The sequence below is a fragment of the Notamacropus eugenii genome, chromosome 4, assembly GCF_028372415.1.
Source record: "Notamacropus eugenii isolate mMacEug1 chromosome 4, mMacEug1.pri_v2, whole genome shotgun sequence".
In the NCBI taxonomy this organism is placed as follows: Eukaryota; Metazoa; Chordata; class Mammalia; order Diprotodontia; family Macropodidae; genus Notamacropus; species Notamacropus eugenii.
The window spans coordinates 152,474,852-152,490,048 of NC_092875.1; the positions used below are offsets into that span (position 1 = coordinate 152,474,852).

At 36.9% G+C, this 15,197-nt stretch overlaps 1 protein-coding gene and 1 pseudogene across 20 annotated transcripts in view; one reads left to right on the forward strand and one right to left on the reverse strand.

Moving 5' to 3' along the window:
• The window catches only part of VPS13B (vacuolar protein sorting 13 homolog B), a 1,048,068-nt gene that overhangs the window by 652,200 nt on the left and 380,671 nt on the right, over window positions 1-15,197 (reverse strand). The window lies entirely within an intron of this gene.
• Window positions 11,708-14,766, forward strand: LOC140502841 (large ribosomal subunit protein uL10-like; annotated as a pseudogene).

Genomic DNA, 15,197 nt, shown 5'->3' on the forward strand with positions numbered 1-15,197 from the left:
TAAACAGATTTCAATGTCCAATTAATAAATGAAAAAAGATAAAATAATTTTAGCAGTGGAAGAGAATTTCAAGATAAGAAAATGCACTATCTTTATTTTACAGATGAGGATTGGGGTTTAAGTAATTTAATTTATAGTCCAAGGTCACAATAGTGATTCTGGGATCATAATGAAAGCTTATTCTAACAAAATTGGGTGACCTGCTTAAGGACACTGAGATACTGTCAGAATCATTCTACAGCACAGGTATGATCCTGTGTAATCAGATGCTATCTTTACACTAGATAAATAATTCCTACCTACCAGTTTGTGAATTCCTTGAGGGTTAAAAAAATTTTTTTTAATGATATCTTAAGCAATGAATAATTGCCCAATTATGTTACAAATACATTTTTTGCTTCTGTGACAACAAGCATGTGTAAATGTTTGAAGCATCACAGGTTTTTTTTTCTTGCAGGAATTTAAAGCCATTATGATCATGCATGCAACAATTTCAGTCTTCATGTTCAAATACATCAAACTGACCACTTCTTTCTAAGTACAACATGTTCTTGCAGTTTCTCAACATATCATCAAATTATTTCCAAACAGACACAAGGGTTCAACATTTGCACTCAAACTGATTCCCAACAGATGGTCAGACACATAAGCATAAAACTGCATCTAGGAGTGAGCTAAATATTGCAAACTTTTGTTCAAATACAAGTCTAACATTGAAATTAAGTGTAAATATGGTTATTATGTAATAATTTTTAAATTTCTCCAAATTATAATTAATTTCATTTAAAATGTTATTAATATGCAAGAAGATTAATAAAATAAATTTACCATAAAGTCTTGCCAATAATAGTAAGAATATGAGGTCCTACTGGATTACTTTTCTAATCTTACAGAATGTCTCACATAAAATATTTCAAATTACATTATAATTAACAGTTTTATACTTTTATATTTAGAGTTTTCATAATTATACTTATAATGAAATTTTCTATTTTCATAATTGTGGAATGTAAATCTTAGTTTGGAGCTTTTCTGAGCAAAATTTATCATTGTATTTATTGCATTTAAACACTCACTGAATAAATATAAAAGAATGAGTAGTATATTAAATTACTCTTGGGGATCACAACATTGTTGTTGCTCTATTTGTGAGGGATTTGAGGAAAAAACATTGGAAATCACTGTTATACTTAACTAAACATTAAGGCATGATAACAGCATAACTCAGAAAAACAACTCAAAGTTGGAAAAAATGATTGGTTCATTTTATATGTTTTCCTCAAATAAAAGAATAAACATTTTGAAAATGAATGCAATAGTGACTGTTCTGATGTTATTACTGCCTGATCAGTCCTGGTAACTCACCAACACCTCATAATTAAAGAAAAATGTTGCACAATTTCAGAGATACGTTAATGCAATAACTCAGGCATATGAATTATAAAATGCACGTTACATAATGACTATTGTGCTTATGTAATAAACCATATATTACACTGGAATAACTCTTATGCAAACTATACACATTTTCCTGTGCTAGAATCTCTAAGATATGAATACATGCCATAATTTTGTCTGACATAATGTGGAAAAAATAGTCATAACTTTAAACAAATTTAAATTTACATTTCCAGACAATCAGTTTTTTCTACTTTGAGATCATAGGTGCTTAATAAATACTTATTGACTGAGTTATAACCTGTAATGATTTTCATTCATTATACAGATGACTGGTTAGTTTTATTGTAGTCTAAAACCATTAGCATAATTTAACTTCCTATTCTGGATAAGGTGCAATCCTTGTCAATACTTATTTTTTTTTAATTAAGATTAATCTACAAACTTAAATGGAGCTGTCTTTAGACTATCTAAATCAGCATTTAAAGAATCTAATTTTTAATTTTCCTAATAATACAGAAAAGAGAAGTTGACAGAAAACAGAAAAGGCTATATTTATATGAAATTGATTTTAAACTGACTAGTATATGAATTTTGTCTAAAATATGAACAAAAATCAATAAATACTATCATAAAATACTTAAAAAGATATTTGCTTACTCAAGGTTAGCTAAAAGGAAACTATCTGGCCACTGGAATAAAAAAAAAAATGAAATAATGATTTTATTTTTTTAAAGATGAGTCGTCTTCTCTTGGCCAGACTGCAAGTGAAAGATCTACATATAGGTCCAGTTATACTCTGATCAATAACACTACAGCTTTGATCCGTTCTGTTTCAAACCCAAGATGTTCTACCCACTCCTTAGGAAACATGGCAGCACTCTGTTCCCAGAGATTCTTCATATGTTAAACTTAATTAGGATATGCATTTGGCATACCTCAATGCAGTTCAGAACTCTCAAGCTCAAGAGATTTGCCAGCCTCATGTGCCACTACACTCAATGAAATACTAACTTTAAAACATCTTCTAAAAGAGGTCCATGTGAAAATATTCTCACATTATATTCATAAGCTATGTCTGAGTCTTAACTATTTTCAATTTGTTCTTGCTGTTTTAATGTTACTTATTCATGAACTGCACAGGTTAAGCTATAACTTCAAGCTCAGTTATCACCACAATAGGCAATATATAACATGCAAGATTTTAAGGAAAACAAAAAGATGTTTAACAACAAAGGTTCAAATAATAAGTAACTTCTAACAAAAAATTTACAAGCTCTGAAGAGAGTATACTAAATCTGTCATTAACTCAAACTGGGCCTTATTACTATATTTCCTTTTGCTAATTTTATGACCTTTACATTGGATGTATGGGCACTGAATATATAAATGATATAGTAAGATAGGAACCACAAGGTGGTGCTAATGCCCTCTGATAACAGACTGATGAGACCACTAAGGATATTCCTCAGATATGATCAAAAGATATGATCTTCACTATATATTTAGTATGTATCTATAAAGTGCTGATAGCTAGACAGAAAATACATGATGTCATAAAGTAAGCAGATTCATTAAAGCCATAGAAGAGACAATGCATTAGCAAAACTGGAAGTCTTTGGACTGTGGGTAGTGGCAGAAGTTATGCAGTTAAAAATCTTATACAGAATCAACTGATTAGCTTATATCAATGTTCCTCAGAAATAGTCACACTGGTTTAATAAGAATACACAGTGACAGCTCTAAAGCTTAAAAGTTATTTGAATGAACATGGAGCTAATGAACTAAGACTGTCATCTCAAACTTCATGAATTAACTACCATAAAAGAAGTATTGTGGACAAAGTGTTAGCCATTCCCACCAACTGTCAACTGATTGCTACCTACTGGGCAAGAGAGGAAGTCTAGCTGAAGAAGTAAGGGATTCTGAAAGGGAAACAGAAGGTGGCATGTGCCAAGACGTCAAACCACTATCACCTCCCTTTGCAGTTCAATGGACAGAGCCCAGGATGCTAAACCCAAGAACCTTGAGAGTAGCAGTGTCTATAGAACTGCTAGTCCTATTTCCAGCCTAGGATCTTCTTCAATCATCTTTGAAGGGAATAATCACTATGGAGAAAGAGCCCATTTTCCTTGTCACAACCAGAATCAACTGTTTACTAACTGTTACCATGGGGTCAATATCAGAAATATATATGATTATCAGTAGAAAGACATTAACATCTGCATTACCATCTGACTATACTGCTGTACCCAAAAGACTACGGGACTTTTCCTTATGCCTTATTGTTGAAACCTATAAGTGTTGCCTGATCCCATTAGAATGGGAGGTCCTAGAGAACAGGGACTATGCTGATTTTCTACCTGTATGTCCAACTCATAGCACTATACTCGAGTACGGTAAAAGTTTAACAATTTTTTTTTCATTTATTGACTGTCAATTCTAGTTTAATTCAATTCAATACGAGATGGTCACGCAACTTTTCATTTCTTTTCAGCTTCTCCATCATGTACTATGTGTTATCTTCCCCAACTAAAACATAAGCTCCTTGAGGGAAGAAAATATCTTCCTTTCTGCTTGTATTTGTATTTCCAGCACTAAGTATAGTGCTTGCCACGTAACACTAAATGTTTGTTGACTGACTGACTCAGTGCCTGCTATGTAAGACATTCTTATAGGACTGGGGATAATACTAAGCAAAAACAACAATAACAATGTAGCTCGTGCCATCAAGAGGCATGTTTCTGAGAGGTAGAGTCAAGATGGCAGAGTTAAGTAAGGGAATCATCTGAGTTCTCCCAAATTCCTCTAAATGATGTTAAAATCATGCCTCAAAACAAAATCTGGAGTGGAAAAAAATATAAAAGGGCAGATGGAAACAATTTTCCAGCCTAAGACAACTTGGAAGGTCAGCAAAAAAGGTCTGTCTCACTGGGTAAGAGTGCAGTGCCATCCAGTACACGCATACCAGGACTAGCTCAAAGAAACCAGCAGCAGGCCTTGGGCAGTGGTGGAGCTTACCACAGATGGTAAAGGGGTCAGACAACTTGGGAGAAGGAGAAAACAGGGGACCCTTTGCTGGCACTGGAAGCAGGACTCTGTTGCATTGCTCACAAAAAGCTCCAGGTGGCAGTCACAGGGCAAGGAAAAGTGCTAGCAGGAATGAAGACAATGGTCATAGTTTCAGAGTAGAAAAGAGTGCTTATGTTCAATTACAGATCAAAGGATAGGCCAGGAGACAAGTGGCCCCATTTCTCCTTAGATTATACCACCTTGGAAAAAATGAGAGCTTACAGATACCCAGAGTGAGCGCTAAAAATAGCTGTACAAAAAAACCTGAAGCTTGGAATAGTGCCCCCCACCCCCACCCCAGTAAAAGAGTCCAACTTTAACATAATGTTAAAGTATAAAATAAGCTGGAAAAATGAGCAAACAAAAATAGAACCTGATCATGAAAAGTTTCTATGGTGATAGGGTAGATCAAAACACAACCTCAGAAGAAGACAACAAAATCAAAGTAATTTCATGCAAAGCCTCAAAGAAAACTGTAACTAGATCTCAGGCCCTGGAAGAGCTGAAAAAAAGATTTTTAAATATCAAATAAGAGAAGTAAAGGAAAATCTGGGAAAGGAAATGAAAGTGATGAAAGAGTATCTTGGAAAAAGAGCCAACTGCTAGGTAATCGAGGCGCAAAAAAAGAATACTGAAGAAAATCACACCTTAGAAAATAGAATAGGTCAAATGGTAAAAGAGGCATGCAAATCCACTGAAAAGAACACCTTAAAAAAAAAACAAAAACTGGCCAAATCGAAAAGAAGGTACAAAAGCTCACAAGAGAAAATAATTCCTTAATAATTAGAACTGAGAAAAAGGTATATTCCTTTCTATCTCCAACCAAGCCATCAATGAACTCCCTAGGAAAAAATCTCCAGGGCCAGAAGGATTTACAAGTAAATTCTATCAAACATTTTAAGAAGAGTTAAGTCTAATATTATATAGACTAGTTGGGAAAATTAGGGAAGGAGTCCTACCAAATTCTTTTTATGATATAAATATAGTTCTGATACCTAAGCCAGGAAGAGCCAAAGCAGAGAAAGAAAATTATAGACCAATTTCTCTAACGAATATAGATGCAAAAATTTTAAATAAGGTATTAGCAAAAAGAATGCAGCGATTTATCACAAGAATAATACATTATGTTCAAGTAGGATTTATACCAGGAATGCAGGGCTGGTTCAATATTAGGAAAACTATTAGCATTACTGATCATATCAACAACAAAACTAACAGAAACCACATGATTATCTCAATAGATTCAGAAAAAGTTTTTGTCAAAATGCAAGACTCATTTCCTATTGAAAACACTGGAGAGCACAGGAATAAATGGAACTTTCCATAAAATAATAAGCAGTATCTACCTAAAACCATCAGCAAGCATTATATGCAATGGGGATCAGCTAGATGCACTTCCAAAAAGATCAGGGGTGAAAAAACGATGTCCATTTTCACCACTGTTATTCAATATGGTACCAGAAATGTTAGCTGTAGCAATAAGAGAAGGAAAAGGAATTGAAGAAATTAGAATAGTCAAAGAAGAAACAAAGTTTCTTTACAGATGATATGATGATATACTCAGAGAATCCCAGAGAATCAAGTAAAAAGCTACTTGAAATAATAAACAACTTTGGCAAAGTTTCAAGTTACAAAATAAACCCGCATAAATCATCTGCACTTCTACATATTACTAACAAAGCCCAACAGCAAGAGATAGAAAGAGAAATCCCATTTAAAGCTATGGTAGAGAGTATAAAATATCTGGGAGTCTACCTGCCAAAACAAATCCAGGGACTATATGAACACAATTACAAAATGCTTTTCAAACAAATAAAGTCAGATCTAAATAAGTGGAAAAACATCAGTTGCTCATAGGCTGAGCCAATATAATAAAAAATGACAATTCTATATAAATTAATTTACTTATTCAGTGCCATACCAATCAAACTACCAGATAATTATTTTCTAGAGCTAGAAAAAACAATGTCAAAATTCATCTGTAAGAACAAAGGCGGCCTAGCCCTACCAGGTCTCAAATTTTATTACAAAGCAGCAAAACTACTTGGTACTTGCTAAGAAACAGAGGGGTAGATCAGTGGCATAGGTTAGGTACTCAAGACACATTAGTCAATGAATATAGCAATCTACTGTTTGATAAACCCAAGGTCCTAGCTTCTGGGATAAGAACTCACTGTTTGAAAAAAATTGCTGGAAAAACTGGATAACAGTGTGGCAGACACTGGGCACTGACACCATACACAAGAATAAAGTCCAAATGCATACATGATCTAGGTATAAAGACTGATACTATAAACAAATTAGGGGAGCAAGGATAGTGTATTTGTCAGATTTATGAAGAATGGACTAAACGACACAGAAAACATTATGAAGTGAAAAATGGATAATTTTGATTAAATTAAACTGAAGTTTTTGCATAACCAAACCCAGTGCAACCAAGATTAGAAGGGAAGCAGAAAACTGAGGAAAAATTTTTGCAACGAGTGTCTGTGATAAGGGCCTCATTTCTAAATATATAGGGAACTGAGTCAAATGTACAAGAATACAAGTCATTCCCCAATTGATAAATGGTCAAAGGATATGAACAGGCAGTTTTCAGAGGAAGAAATTAAAACCTTTGTACATAGCAACAACCACAGCATGGGAGGAATTTTTCTGGTAGACTTAGTATTCCATAGCAATATAAGGACCTAAAAACTTCCCAATGGACTTTTGAGGCAAAATGTCTTCCACATCCAGAGAAAGAACTATGGAATTCGATCGCACAATGAAGCAGACTGTTTTCTTTTGTGTTATGTTTTGTTTTGTTTTAGGGTTTCTTCCATTCATTTTAATTCTTCTATTAATTGTATTTAATATGAATGTATGTGTAGAACCTTTATAAGATTGCATGCCATCTCCGGGAGGGGGGGTGGGGGAAGTGGGAGTGAGGGGAAAAATCCAAGATACATAGAAGTAATGGAAGAACACTGAAAACAAATAAAATAATTATTAAAAAAATAATTAGAACTGGGAAAGTGTAATCCAATGACTCCTTGAGACATCAAGAAACATTCAAACAAATTCAAAAGAACGAAAAAATAAAAGTAAATGTTAAATATCTCACTGGAAAAAAACTAACCTGGAAAATAGATCCATTTTAAGAATTCTTAGACTATCTAAAGCCATAAAAAAAAAAAAGAGCTTAGATATCATATTTCAAAAAAAGATCTTAGACATCATATTTCAGGAAATTATCAAGGAAAACTGCTCTTATATACAACCAGAGGGTAAACAGAAATTGAAAGAATCCACCAATCAACTCCTGAAAGAACTCCCAAAATGAAAACTCAGGAATATTATAGCCAAATTCCAGAGCTCACAGGTCAAGGAGAAAATATTACAAGTTATTAAGAAAGAAACTATTCAAATATGATGGAGTCATAATCAGGATCTCACAATATATAGCAGATTCTACATTAAAAGAATATAGGAAATAATTAAGAAAAGTAAGGAATGAGAATTGGTTGGGAAAAGCCCTCCTGCAGAAAATGGGATTGTAGTTAGAACTTAAATGAAACAAGTGAAGTTCATTGGTGAGATGAGGAAGGACAGTGTTCTAGAAATGAGGCAAAGACAGAGAAACTACCAAAAGTTGAAAAATGGTATGTCTTATTCAAGAAATAGCAAGAATGCCAGTATCAATGGACTGAATTGTACTTGGTGAGGAGTAAGATGTTAGAAGACTGAAAAGTTAAGAGGAAATTGGGTTTTAAAGGGCTGGGGACCTCAATAAAGGCAGGAGGTGGAGATGAGGAGGAAAAGCATTGTAGGCATAGCAGACAGTCAGAGAAAACGCTCAAATACAAGTCTTGTTCCAGGGATAGCAAGAAGTCAAGTCTTAACTAGACTGAAGAGCATATGACAGGGAATAAGATGTAAGAAGACCGAGAAGGTAAGAGGAGCTTAGGCTATAAAGAGCTTTGAATTCCAAGCAGAGGATTTTGCATTTGATCCAGGAAGCAAGAGGGAACAAGTGGCATTTACTGAGTAGACAGGTGCCATACTCAGGACCAGCACTTTAGAAAAACCACATTAGTGGCTATGTAGCAGATGGACTGGATAGGAGAGAGACTTGAAGCCAGTGAACCCACCAGGAGGTAACTGCATAGTCTAGACAAAAGGAGATGGAGGCCTGCCACAGGGTGATAATAATGTCAGAAAAGAGAAGGGGATAATTCCCAGAGATGCAGTAAAGGAGAAAGTGACAGGCCATGGCAACAGATTAGATGTGGAGAATGAAAGCGAGAAGCTGAGGATGATACCTAGGTTATAAGTATGAGGGACTAAGTGGATAACAGTATTCTCAACAGTACTAGGAAAGTTAGAGGTATGGGAGGGTAAAGGGGAAGGAAAATGAGTTCAGTTTTGGATGCGTTAAGTTGAAAGTATCTAGTGGACATCTAGTTCAAGATGTCTAACAGGCATTTAGAGGTGTGAGATCAGAGGTCAGAAAAGATGTTAGGGAGGACAGGTAGATTTGAGAATCATGAAGAAAGAGATGGTAGTTATATCTACATGAGCTGATAAGATCACCAAATTAAGGAGTATAGAGGGAGAAGAGGGCCCAAAACAGAATTATGCTGTGGGATACCTAGAGTTAAAGGGCATGATCTGGATGAGGATCCAGCAAAAGAGATTGAAAAACAGTGATTTGATGGTTAGCTTCTCAAATTTAAACAACATCATCTCGTTCAACCAATGTTCTTAATATATGGTCATGAGTCTTCTCATCATCTTTGTATTTCTTGGATATACCAACTTAATTTTATAAATGTCCCTCATGTATAGCAGTAGTGAAAATTAAACAGAAAATGTGCTAGATATAGCCTGACCATGCAACATTGGGGCTATCAACATTATAATTCTGAGAATTTTCTCAATTGAACCTAAGACTTCATTAGCTATTCACCTATCATGCATAATGCTGCATCATAATCACTTTGCAGTCTTCTAAAACTTGCAGGCTTTTTCACATGAAATGTCATCCATCACATTTTCCTGATCATAAATTTATACAGACAATTCCTTCTGAAATGAAGAATAAGACTATATATTGACACCTCACAGTTTCCATCTTATTAGTTTCTGCATAATATTCTAATCTTTTGAGATCTTTTTGGTCTTAATTCTGTAATCCAATATCTTAGTTATCCCTAAGAGGTTCATATTAGGCAGTTAGGCGGCCCAGTGGATAGAATGCCTGACTTGGAATTATGAAAACATGGGTCCAAATATGGCCCCAGACATATAATAGGAGAATGCCCAGGGTAGCTGTCTCTTCATTTCTCATCAGGGGGCAATCCTCTGGATTTCTCTTTTATGTCTCAGGAAGTCCTTCATCGCAAGATCACTTCAGCCCTGGAACTCACAACTCATTCATTACTTTCTGGCCCAGGAACCCCTCACACACTCTGAGCACAAGTTGGAAAAGGAAGAACTCTTCCAAGTCCATCTCTTCATTTTCCACCTTGCAGCACTATGGACTTCTTTATCATGCATACCACCTTGTTTTTCATCTTCCTTTTAGGGGTTGTTTTCCCCCCACTAGACTGGAAGCTCCTAGAGGGCAGAGTCCAATTTTAGCCTTTCTTTGTACTCCTAGTATTTATCATGGTGCATGGAACAGTGTTTCATAAATATTTATAGAAAGACTATGTGACCCTTGGCAAATCACTTAACCTCTGCCTCAGTTTTCTCATCGTAAAATGGAGACATTAATAGTACCTACCTTCTAGGACTGTGGTGAGGATAAAATCAGTTAACATTTATAATGTTTTGTAAATTTGAAAGCACTATTAGATTCAAATATGGCAGAAATGCCATTTATGCCTTCCTTCACAAAAATCACGGATAGACACTTTGAACAAAACAAGCTGAAAATGAGTCTTTGGGGGACTATATCAAGTATCCTATTAAAGGGTGACATCAACATTCTTTGGGTAAGGTAATGCAACTAATTTCAAATTCACTTAACTGTACTACCATTCAGCTTCCATTTATCCATCTTATGGACAACAGCTTCAGGAAAGACTCTATCAAATACTTTACTAAATACCAGAAACATTAAATCTAAACTACTCTACTAAAATACCAGTTTAGTAAATCTGTTAAAAAATAAAAGGAAATACAGTTAGTTTGCTATGATCTGTCCTGAATGCATTTATGCGGTTCTCAGTAATCTTAAATTACCTAAGTAATAACAATAGATCATACTTACAGAGCACCCTAAAATTTACAAAACTCTCTTTTTACCACAAATCTAGGAAGTAAATAGATTAAATGTCATTGTTCACATTTTTAAGAAATAAATGCTCAAATGAAATAACATTTGTAAAACACAGCATAGTGCTTGGAACATAGAATACATTTATTAAATGCTTATTCTCTCCTCTCTTTTCCTCATAAACCATCCTTTTACATTGTATAATTTTTCCAGGAACTACATTTAAGTTATAGCTTGGAGATTCCATTTGTTTTTTTAAAAATCAAAGCAACATTTACCCTTCTTCAGTCTGCAGTACTCTTCCTGTTGTCAATTATTTATTTAAGATCTTTGACTGTGGTTTAGCAAACAAACACATCAGCTAGATAATGTATGTAAAATATATTGTAAACTATAAAGTGCTTTATAAATGTCAACTACCACTACTGTTCTGCTACCATATTCTTATTGCAATGTATAGAGATAACCTTAGACCTTCCAATGCTATTGCCATGGGAGCAAAGACTCTAATAGGTCACATATCTATCTGAAAAAGCTTTCAGGAAGACTTATCGTAAAACAAGTCATCTACCTTTTGGTGAAAAATAGATGAAGATGAGGTGGAAAATAACTACCTTTTTAATTATAGACAACATATTGCGTTCTTTTGATTGGCATCAAATTTTTTTTAAGAGGGAGGGTTTTTATTCAGAGCAAGGTGAGTTAGTGGTTAGTGACAGAGATGCCAAAAAAAAGAAAAGGGTATTAATAAAACATTTTAAAACAAGAGAACGGGGTGCAGGGAGAATGGAGCCAAGGCGACAGAGTAACAGCATGGACTTTCTAGAGCACTCCTACCAAGCGCAGACAAATACCTATAAAAAATGGCTCTAAATAAATTCTGGAGCTGCAGAACCCACAGAATGACTGAGTGAAGCAAATCTACAGCCCAAGACCAGCCTGGAAGGTCACTGGGAAGTGTCAATTGTGCCAAGCTGGGAGCAGAGAGCAATCCAGTGTGGGCTGCGAGTGCACAGATGGGACCTGAGCAGGCCTTGGGAGGACTGAATCTCTCACACCTGTGGTGGTTTCCAGATTTCATGAGCCCAAAACGCTGAGGGCAAATTGGAAGTTCAGTAGAAAAAGCCTGCGGGACCAATGCAGAAGAGTGGAGTGTTCCTAGCACAGGCAGCTGCAGCCAGTGCTTCTGGAGCTCTAGGTCCACATACAACTGACAGTAGAATCGCAACCTCCACTGGAAGCAGAGAACTACCTTGACAAAGAACTCAAAAGTCAAGTAAATGGCTGGGGAAAAGAGCAAAAACCAGAAAAAGAATCAGACTATAGGAATGTTACTTTGGTGACAAGGAAGACCAAAGCATGCAAACAGAAGAAAATAAAGTCAAAGCTCCTCCATCCAAATCCTCCAAGAAAAATATGAATTGGTGTCAGACCATAGAAGAGTTGCAAAAGGATTTTGAAAATGAAGTAAGAGAAGTAGAGTAAAATTGAGAAGAGAAATGAGAGTGATACAAGAGAATCATGAAAGACAAATCATCTGCTTCCTAGAGGGGATGCAAAAAAAAAAAAATGCTGAAGAAAACAACACTTTAAAAAACAGACTAACTCAAATGGGAAAAGAGATCCAAAAAGCCCATGAAGAAAATAATTTCTTAAAGATTTCAATGGAGCAGATAGAACCTAATGACTTTATGAAAAATCAAGAAATTATAAAACAAAACCAAAGGAATGAAAAAAATAGCAGACAATGTGAAATATCTCATTGGAAAAACAACTGACCTGGAAAATAGATCCAGGAGAGACAATTTTAAAATTATGGGACTACCTGAAAGCCATCAAAAAGAGAGCCTAGATATCATGTTCCATGAAATTATCAAGGAAAAATGCCCTGATATTCTAGAACCAAGGTAAAATAAATATTGAAAGGATCCACCAATCGCCTCCTGAAAGAGATCCCAAAAGAAAAATCCTGGGGTGGAGCCAAGATGGTAGAATAGAAAGATGGACCTGCTTTAGCTCTGCCTCCACTGCCCATAAAATACCTGCAAAAAGTGACTCTACACAAATTCTAGAGGAGCATGCCACAAAATGACACAACAAAAAAGATTTCCAGCCCAAGACAGCCTGGAAAGGAGACAGGAAAGGTCTATCGTGCCAGGCTTAGAGTGGAGTGCAGCCCAGCCTTGCCACTCTGCACTGCATGGACAAGACTGGAGCAGGTTCACAGCGCGGAATTATGGGCAGCAACTGTGGTTATCAGATTTCTCAACCCATAAACACCAAACACAACTTCAAAGGTCAGTGAGAAAGCTCTTTCACCTGGGTGAGAAGGAAGCAGGGTCCAACCCCAGCCCAAGTCCCAGGGTGGCAATAGCCACTGCAGCAGCATCCACTTTTGGAGCCCTCAGCCAAAAGATCCTGGGGGAATCCAGCTGCTGATCTGGGCCTGAGTCCTGAGTGGCAGTCCTAGGGTGAGGAGGAGCACTGGCATGGTAGAACTGGTGGAGGCTCAGGAGAGGGAATCCTACTCACAGATTCTAGGCAGAAGAGTGCTTGTGGTTGCTCCCAGACCAGAGCACATGCCAGAAGAGGAGGAAAATCCTCTCCCTTGATTGTGACACCTTGGAGGAACTTAGATCTTACAGGTCCCTAGAGTATACCCTCCCACTTGACAAAGGACTCAAAAGTCAAGTAACTGGCTGGGAAAATGTCCCAAAAAGGGGAAAAAAATAAGACTATAGAAGGTTACTTTCTTGGTGAAAAGGTATTTTATTCCATCCTTTAGGATGAGGAAGAACAAAGCACACCATAAGAGGAAAACATCAAAGTCAAGGCTTCTACATACCAAACCTCCAAAAAATATATGCAATGGTCTCAGGCAAAGGAAGAGCTCAAAAAGGATTTTAAAAATCAAGTACGAGAGATGGAGGAAAAACTGGGAAGAGAAATGAGAGTGATGCAAGAAAATCATGAAAAGCTCTCCCCAGGTGTCCAAGTGCAAGAGACATCGTCTTTAAACCCCGCATGGCAATCCCTGAAGCACCACCGAGATGCCCAGGGAAGACAGGGCTACCTGTAAATCCAATTACTTCCTCAAGATCATCCAACTTTTAGATGATTATCCAAAATGCTTCATTGTGGGAGCAGACAATGTGGGCTCCAAGCAGATTCAGCAGATCCAGATATCCCTCCGTGGTAAGACCATTGTATTTATGGGAAAGAACACCATGATGCGCAAAGCCATTCGTGGTCATCTGGAGAACAACCCTGCCCTGGAGAAGCTGCTGCCTCATATTCAGGGGAATGTGGGCTTTGTGTTCACCAAGGAGGATCTGACTGAGACTAGGGATATGCTTCTGGCCAATAAGGTGGCAGCTGCTGCCCATGCTGGTGCCACTGCCCCATGTGATGTCACTGCACCCGCCCAGAACACTGGTCTGAGTCCCAAGAAGACTTCCTTCTTCCAGGCTCTGGGTATCACCACAAGACTTCCAGGGGCACCACTGAAATCTTGAGTGATGTGCAGCTGATTAAGAGTGGAGACAAAGTGGGTGCCAGTGAGGCCACTTTGTTGAACATGTTGAACATTTCCCTATTCTCCTTTGGGCTGATCATTCAGCAGGTGTCTGAAAAAGGGAGCATCTACAACCCTGAAGTGCTGGACATCACAGAGGAGATTTTGCACCTTCGGTTCTTAGAGGGTGTCCGTAACGTTGCCAGCTTCTATCTGCAGATTGGCTACCCAATTGCTGCATCAGTACCCCACTCAATCATCAATGGGTACAAGCAAGTCTTGGCTGTAACTGTGGAGATGGAGTACACCTTCCCACTTGCTGAGAAGGTGAAGGCCTTCCTGGCTGATCCCTCAGCAGTTGCAGTGGCTGCCCCTGCAGTGGCTGCCCCTGCAATGGCTGCTCCAGCTGCTGCTGCACCAGCTGCTGCCACTCTGGCCAAGGTGGAAGCCAAGGAAGAGTCAGAGGAGTCTGATGAAGATATGGGATTTGGTCTGTTTGATTAGCCCACGGGAAACAACTTTTAGCGAGTTTATTTGTGAAACAAAGAAACAAAAATACTCATTTATATCAAAAAAAAAAAATCATGAAAAGTGAATCAACAGCTTGCTAAAGGAGAACCAAAAAAATGCTGAAGAAATAGCACCTTTAAAAATAGAATAACCCAAATGGCAAAAGAGGTCCAAAAAGCCAATGAGGAGAAGAATGCTTTAAAAAACAGAATTAGCCAAATGGAAAAGAAGGTTCAAAAGCTCACTGAAGAAAACAGTTCTTTAACAATTAGAATGCAGCAGATGGAAACTAATGACTTTATGAGAAACCAAGAAATTATAAAACAAAACCAAAAGAATGAAAAAATTGAAGACAACGTGAAATACCTCACTGGAAAAACTGACCTGGAAAATAGATCCAGGAGAGATAATTTAAAAATTATTGGTCTACCTGAAAAC